This window comes from Octopus bimaculoides, chromosome 21 (genome assembly GCF_046866305.1).
Source record: "Octopus bimaculoides isolate indiv1 chromosome 21, ASM4686630v1, whole genome shotgun sequence".
Taxonomy (NCBI): Eukaryota; Metazoa; Mollusca; class Cephalopoda; order Octopoda; family Octopodidae; genus Octopus; species Octopus bimaculoides.
Window position 1 is genome coordinate 10,981,967 of NC_142948.1, and position 9,948 is coordinate 10,991,914.

The window sequence follows — 9,948 nt, forward strand, 5'->3', positions numbered from 1 at the left end:
ATACATATATACACATACATATATATACATACATATATATACATACATATATATACATACATATATATACATACATATATATACATACATATATATACATACATATATATACATACATATATATACATACATATATATACATACATACATATACATACATACATATACATACATACATATACATACATACATATACATATATATATATATATATATATATATATATATATATATATATATATACATACATACACACACACAGAGTCATATATGCATATATGTATATGCACACACACACACACGCACACACATATATATATATATATATATATATGTATGATTACACCTGCACACTTACAGGAATGCAAGGAAGAAACGGGGAGAGACGGAGTGCAAGATATATGGGGATGTGAGGCAGACAGCGACAGGATGGAAGAAGTTAAAGGGACACGGACGTAAAATGATGGTGGATGTAAAGGGAAGTTCTCTGTAAAATGATGTTAATGTTTACATACAGTTACCGGAAGTTAAAGATGAAAGAAGCTTGAGGAAAATAAACACTGTGAAATGATATGTTTGAAGGATATTCAATACAATGAAACATATATATTCATACAATGTACACCTGTGATTTGTAGCATTAATCATAAGCCTTGAATATATGGCAGACAATCATTACTCATAAAATACGCAGCCTTGCCCCACACTGACCATGCACACACATCAGTAAGTAAATACATCTTAAATGCATACATATGTATATATATATAATTGTGTAGTTATGTGTATTCTTTATATAAATACAAGACGTCCACAAATTAAGACGTATTTGCACTGCGAGATCGTATGCGCACAACACATACGTGCACACACAGGCAGACACAAACTAATAAATATATATGAATATATATTATCCATTTAGATGCACACACACACAAACATATATATATATATACTTAGTACACGCTACAATATTTACAATACAATGTACAATATAAATCCAGTATGATACAAATAATGATACTAAACATAATGATGATAATAATAACAATTAATATTAATAATAATAATAAATAATAATAATAATAATTATTATTATTATAATAATGTGCTTGGGCGTGTGTGTAAGTGAGATCGTTATATGTGTCTTAGTTGTGCGAGTATATGTTCATGCGTTTGTTAATCACGTTTTGTTGTGAACTCGCCATTTGAAATAAATGAAACACAACAGTCTATCAATTGTTTGTTAATTAAATTGTCGGTATGTTTACCACCCAAGCACTAATTGCTTTCACGTGATATTATTGATTCATATTTTCAATTTTGTTTACAATATATATATATATATAAATTTTATATCACGTTATATTATATCATATGCTATGTTATATTATATATTTTGAAAGCTGTGCGTGATTGTTTTGTTTCCGAGTTTGAATTACTTGATTAATGCCTTTCATTTCGCTGTAGAATTAGATATGATCTACGGTGTACATGACAGATGAATATACTCAAGTTGAGTCCAACATATTTCAAATTCATTATGGAAGCATGTTATTTCGAAGTCACGCCTACCAATACATTCGTTCTTTCTCCACAGTAATTTTGGTGTTCATATGTTAAGCATTCTTTTCTACTCTAGGTACAAGGCCCAAACTTTTTGTGGAGGAAGCCAATCTATGAGATCGACCCCAGTACGCAACTGGTACTTAACTTATTGATCCCGAAAGAATAGAAAGGCAAAGTCGACGGTGGTAGAATTTGAACTCAGAACGTAAAGACAGACGAAATACCACTAAGCATTTCACCCGGCGTGCAAACGTTTCTGCCATCTCTTCGCCCTTTGTATGTTAAGACTTGTGAGAGCGGCGAGCTGGCTGAAACGTTAGCACACCGGGCGAAGTATTTAGCGGTATTTCGCCCGTCACTACGTTCTGAGTTCAAATTCCGCCGAGGTCGACTTTGCCTTTCATCCTTTCGGGGTCGATAGATTAAATACTAGTTACGCACCGAAAGGATGTAATCGACTTTGTCTGTCCTTGTTTGTCCCGTCTACGTTTAACCCCTTGTGGGCAATAACGAAATAAGAATTGTGAGAGCAATCAATTTCTTTTTGCTATATTTTATATATTTTACTACTTATCTTAGTCATTAAAATGAGGCCATGCTGGAGCACCACTTTGAAGAATCTTTAGTGGATTGAATTAATCTCATTAATATTGTTGGTTTTTAAGACTGGCATTATTTTACCGTTTTCTTTTTCTAAACCGCTACTTTACAGGTACTAAACACATCAACACTGATTATCAAGCGGTGGTGGGGCACACACCCACTTATTTTACAGATACAGTTGTACAAATGGCAAATGTGTTTGAAAGTTGCGGTTTCTTTGGTTTATTTGTTCCAACCGACACTTATTTTAGTGCGGTTGACACCGCCGGATTGAATGGTGCTGCCCGGGTGTCGAAGCCACAATGAACGAGTACATATGTAGGAATGTGTGTGTGTGTGTGTGTGTGTGTGTGTGTATGTGTGTATACTCAATGCACAATATGAGGATTTATCCAATCATGATGTAATCACATAAAAGTTCGTGTAGTGGACAGGTTACAGACTACATGGTAAACGAATACGTAGATGTAATGTAGAGGACTATGCAGTTGAAATCAAGTAAATCCAATCATTGAATATAATTCCATGATGAGTATAAACATTATAAAGGAAGTCAGGAAGTATGAGATGAATACATTTATTTCACCAGTCGGTATCCAAAATATGACGATAATTTCACGGATATTAAAAAGTAATCAGTGAGTAGACGTAGTGAGAGTGTATCAAATGATCGAAACGGAGTCAGGTACATTATCGTTTATAACCTACAAGCTAGTGCAAACAGAGCAATTTATTATACACTGAAATAAATAATACTTTGTGATGTTGGCGAAACGATCGTCAAATTATTGATATCAAGTGGCGAAATAAAAATATTCGTTTCCTGCTTACACTCTTTATATTATATACATGGTCTGATCAATAAGTATCTGAGCTGTTGCCATAGTAACGCAGCTAAAGTACATAGAGTGAAGCCGCATGGCAAATATCGACTTTGAAATCAGATCTACATGCGACTGAGATTTAAACCTACTAGCTCACTTCCGCTGTTTACAGCAGTGCTTCGAAGGAACGTGTGTATCGTGTGATCATCGCATTGGCCATGACAAAGTTGAGCAGAGAAACACACACACGTACAGCAATACAGTAACGCGTACTAGATATTACTTAAGTTTTGACTTCTATATCACTGTTTAACTTCCAGTATAACTGGAAATACAGCCATGGATTTACAATACAGAATGATGATGAACTATAACCTCAGACCGTCCCACAAGAGTACCTGGAGTTCTTTACACATATGAACAATCTTCCTAGCCTAGTGTACTAACCAGAGAGCATATACAGTATTTTACCTGGACTGATAATCCCTCACCAATATTACACTGTTATACACACATATTATATATATATATATATATATATATATATATATATATATATAGTATGTGTGTGTGTGTGTGTGTGTGTGTGTATGATGATATTTACGTTCTGAGAATAGAAGACTGTGGATATTGGGAAATAAATATAACAACGAATTCGGTCGTGTCTGTTGAGAGTTTTTACCTTTCCGAGAATCAGTCAACTGGTGAGGAATATTTCCGATTTGTTTCCATTTTTGTTTTACTTTTTTTCAATTTTCTTTTTTCATTTATTTTTTTTTTATTTTTTTTTTTTTCTTGTATGTTGTCTTCCATAGTCTAGTCTGCTGTTGACGCTAGATTTTTCATTGTAAGATTCCAGTTTTATTGCTTTTATGTTTAGTCATTGATCTGATGCTGCTAAAATCAGACCTTTTCTTTTTTTTGATTATGTTTATTCCAAAGAATTCCAGTCTTTGTTGGTTTTCCTGTTAACTGACTTTCTCTCTTTACTCACTTGCAGGTTACCGACTGCAATGTCTTCTCCAATTTCTTTCTTTCTTCTTTCAATTTTTTTTTTCTTTTTCCTTTCTTTATACACCCACAAACACACACAAATATACGTGCGTGTATGTATGTAAATATGTACACATATACTCTTTTACTTGTTTCGGTCATTTGACTGCGGCCATGCTGGAGCACCGCCTTTAGTCGATCAAATCGACCCCAGGACTTATTCTTTGGAAGCCTAGTACTTATTCTATCGGTCTATTTTGCTGAACCGCTAAGTTACGAGCACGTAAACACGCCAGCATCCGTTGTCAAGCGATGGTGGTGGGACAAACACAGACGCACAGACATATATACACACATACAAACATATATATACACATATATACGACGGGCTTCTTTCGGTTTCCGTCTACCAAATCCACTCACAAGGCTTTGGTCGACCCGAGGCTAGAGCAGAAGACACTTGCCTAAGTTGCTACGCAGTGTGAATGAACCTGTAACCATGTTGTTAGTAAGCAAACTACTTACCACATCCACTCAAATGCACATATGTGTGTGTGTGTGTAAATGTATTTTCTATGTACATACGAGGGGTACCCAAAAGTAACCGGCATTTTGCAACGTTATTTCCTTCAATTAGTTTTTTATGTTTACACATTTATCGCCTTTAAAATATTCTCCATTTGAAGCAATGCATCACTCCAGACACGTTTTCTGCTGTTGGAAACAGTGCTGAAACTCTTGCGAAATGATACCTTTAACGTCTTCATCGTTCTTTTCTTCACCTCTTCCACATTTCAAAATTCCATAGCACTAACTGTCGTCCGCAGTGATGACCATAAAAAAAAAAGGTTATCTGTCACTCTCTCTCCCTAACTCTTCCTCCTTTGCTCGTGTGTCTCCTACGTGACAATCAGCCATTCTTCTTTCTTCTCACTTGTGTTTCATTCTTTCTTCCTGTTGCAGCTAGACAAAGAAGACGTATTCTTGTCTGTTTCTTACCCAAGCTTGTTTCTTCGCGTTCGCCACCACGACCTCGTTTAGGCTTAGCAGCCCTGCCTGTTTCTTTTCAGTGTCCTGTTTTTGTCAGAAATTTTGACTCTCCGCAAAATTCCAAATTTTATTTAATTTGCTTTGCAGAAGCAACTATTTTATCGAAGGCGTATCTTGTCGTGAATTGCTCGAAATATGGATTAGGAGAAACAACCGACACCTGATGAAGGTTCGTTCTTTGTGCTGTTTGTCTTGCTTTCCATATGTTTCTTTCGTTATTTGCAAAAAAAATTTCATATTCTCTGTCCTCGTACTTCGTATTTTTGTTGCTTACGTTTTGTAATGTCGCGTGCTCACATATGCATGTGTATATACGTATACATGTCAGTATGTACGTATACATATATATATATGAATATATACTCTTTTACTCTTTTACTTGTTTCAGTCATTTGACTGCGGCCATGCTGGAGCACCACCTTTAGTCGAGCAAATCGACCCCGGGACTTATTCTTTGTAAGCCTAGTACTTATTCTATCGGTCTCTTTTGCCGAACCGCTAAGTGACGGGGTCATAAACACACCAGCATCGCTTGTCAAGCAATGCTAGGGGGACAAACACACACACACATATATATATATATATATATACATATATACGACAGGCTTCTTTCAGTTTCCGTCTACCAAATCCACTCACAAGGCTTTGGTCGGCCCGAGGCTATAGCAGAAGACACTTGCCCAAGGTGCCATGCAGTGGGACTGAACCCGGAACCATGTGGTTGGTAAGCAAGCTACTTACCACAAAGCCACTCCTATACACACATACATGCATCCATCAATACATAGATACATACATACATACATATATATATATATATACAAACATGCATCTATGGATACGTACATATACATACATGCATTCATAGATACATACATATACATACATGCATTCATAGATACATACATATACATACACATGCATACACACATACATACATACATACATACATACATACATACATACGTGGGAGAGGACTCGCCATCTGTCTGGCGACCAGGTGTTTGCGACTGAAGATGAACATCCTAGATCGAAACCTAATCGTTCTCGACATCTCACCCTCTACTGTAGGATCAGATCGACGTTGCAGTTCATCCCTTTTGGGAGTCGATAAACCGAGTACCAGTTGAGCATTTGGTTCGGTGCCATCGACTATACCTCTCCCACCCACACCCCTCCCAAGTGTTTGCTTCGAGTGGAACTGATTAATTCTATAACGACATCACGATATGTGACGACTGCATTCTTACCGCCTCCATCATTAAATCTGGTGTGACGAATGGATGGCATGAAAGGAAGAGAATCGTAAACAAGTGACACCGTTACACACATAAACACGCTTGTATCATTGATATAGAGAAAATTATAATCAAATAACAAAGATACAATCTAAACCATTATTTCTATCTTTACGAGTAATATAATAGAACATCAATCATAACTAATTGCTTAAATACCGTTTCGCTTGGTTCTTCGTATATATATATATATATATATATATATGCATGTATACATACATACACTGAGAGAGGAGGAGAGTTGGGAGAGAGTTACGGGTGGAGTTTAATTAAATTGAGTTGCATAAAACTTTGTGCATGAGAATGGTTGTCGTCATAGATTTCCAATTGGTCTACATTTTAATAAGGTCAATCCTCACGAATGTGTCCTCATCATATTACCACCCACCCCCGCCCACCGCAAACAACAATGACAAACGTAACAACACTACCAGCATCATTACCACGATCAACTTCATCACTAGCAACAGCAGCAGCAGTAGTAGTAGAAGTACTGGTAGTAGTAGTGGCATTAGCAGTAACAGCAGCGTTCATAACCCGTTTATTATAAATCCAGGATTTCTAAGCAAGAAAGATTCTACGTAGACATATATCTGAAGCAAGATATTCGCGTGAAGAATTCCCCGCCCACTCATTCTATACCCACAATTACTAAAGTGACACACACACACACACACACACACCCACACCCACACATACACACACACACACACATATATACATATGTTCACATATACATAAATAAATAAATAAATATATATATATATATATATATATATACGTATATATATACACACATATATATATATATACATATATATATACACATGCATATATAAATATATATATATATACACATATATATATATACATATATATATACACACATATATATACATACATATATATTCGTATATATGCATACATACCCACACATATACACATATACACAATATACATATATATATGCATACATATGCATGTGTGTGTATATACACATTTACATATACATAAATGCATATGTACATATGCATATATATATATATATATATATATATATATATATATATATATATATATATATATATGTGTGTGTGTATACATATACATATATATATAACTATATATCCACATATTTATACTTATACATATGTCCGTATATGCATACATGTATATGTGTATTTATGTATGAGTATGTATACACACACACACACACATACATACGCCATACAGTAATACTAACTTAAGAACGTTCTGAATACATCTTTGGTTAAGTATGCGAGTGTAAAGTATACAGAATGCGAATGGCTTTCTATATTGTGCTATAATATGATAGCACACAACCAGAGTATTACAGTATTGAAACTGCCGTGTAAGCAAACTCCGAAAATTCTCTTAAAACCTATCTTTTTAGAGAAGCCACATCGAAATCTATTTAGTCAGATATATATATATATATATATATATATATATATATATATATATGTGTATATGTACGTATATATGTTTGTGTGTATGTAAGTATGTATGTATGTATTCGTTTATGAATTTATTTATTTATTTGTCATTATATGTGTTTATATAAGTGTTTGTATATTTGATTGCTTGTTTGTTTGTTTGTTTGTTTGTCTGTTTTATAGCAGAATGGAGGATTAGTGAAATTTCTAGGTTTTCTTCTCTGCGCGAAGCTTCAATAAAAGAAGCGAAGAGATAGCAAGCTGTAATACGCGTTAATCTTCTCATTCAGCCATCGTCGTCGTCGTCATGTTTATTACATCCTCTGCCTTCTCGTTCTTCCCTCCTCTCTTCCATACTCCGCCTCCTCCTCCCCCTCCTCCTCATCATCATCATCATGGTCATAATTCGGAAGAGCAAATGCAGTTTCTTTACTGCTGTCTTCATCGTTCCCAAATACACTACCCTCAGTTTTTACATCTGTCTTTTTCTCCTATTCAGTGTCATCGTCAGCATCATCCCCACAATGATGATCATCATCACCATCATACTCGTGGTCGTTGTCGCATTCACCGTCGTCACCACCGCCAACACCGGCATCTCTGTTGAGGCCGGTTTATGACAATCATCGTTGATGTGGCCGTTGTGGTCGTCGTCAATCTCCCCCTCCGACTCCTCCCCACCGTCTCCTCCTCCCCCACCGTCTCCTCCTCCGCCTCCACATCACTTTCACAGTCTTCGATCGCTTCGTCGTTTCTCTCGTCGTTCTCATCGGTTATTTTCCAATTAAAGTGAATTGTTTATCCTCCTAAGAAATTATATTACCACAGTTGGTAACAGTTTAAAGCCGTTCTGTTATCCCTCCGCCCCCGCCCCCTTTCCAGCAATAAAACAAAGTCCTTCTCAAATCGCTTCCGAAATTTCGTTCAGAAATATAGAACATATAGGTAAATGTAGACACATATATTCTATAGTTGATAATGAAATGAAGACATCTGCCGGAATGGGCAGGAGTGGAAAGGCATTGATCAACGCTCTTTTAATTGATTGGTTGTCTATTTCTACCAGCTGCTCAAATACCAAATTATATGCCACAATCTCAAATAAGAACTCAATGTCGTTTTATTTCATAGTTGCAACAGGTAGCTTCAACGGGATCAGGGGGCTTCCAGTACTATGGGAACACAAGGACAGTTCTCTGCCACGAAGCCCAGAGAAAATACATATTTGATAAAAATTACGGAGTAGATATTCGTAAGACCATATATGGAATCATTCTATGTGGAAGAATATACTTTTGTAGTGATGTCGCTGTTGTAGTTTTTTGGAATACAATGGTCTCCTTTTATCCTTTTATTGGTTTCAGTCATTTAACTGCGGTCATGCTGGAGCACCACCTTTAGTCGAACAAATTGACCCAAGGTCTAACTCTTTGTAAGACTGATAATCATCCTATCGGTCTCTTTTGTTGAACAGCTAAGAGAAGATTTATTTTTTATCCTCATAGCATTTTTTGGAGAAAATAAAGTTATGTGTTATTATATATCTGATTATCTATAAACATAAATCCGTCCACAAATACCTTACGTATCATATATATATATATATATATATATATATATATATATATATATATATATATATATATATATATATATATTTGATCCTTTATATTGAACACTCAATATTTCATCTACATTCAAAGATTGTCATACCGGCCATGACGAAGGGAAATAGCCCTGAAACTCGAGTCGCCTTTATATATATATATATTTATATTTATATATTTATATATTTGATCCTTTATATTGAACACTCAATATTTCATCTACATTCAATACTTTATTTCATGGTGCCATCCATTTTTATTTTATTTTATATTATATATTGTATATTATATTATATATTGTATATTCCATATTCTATACCCCACATTAGTTCTGCAGGAATATAAATAAAACATAAAAAACAGACAGTGTTGGAACTCTTTTAAGCAAAATAATATATTCCTCTATACACAATCATACAAAAAAATCCACCTTTTTTTTGTATTTATTTTTACTCGCATGTATATATATATATATATATATATATATATATATATATATATATATAAAGTCTGTCATACCGGTCATGACGAAGGGAAATAACCCTGA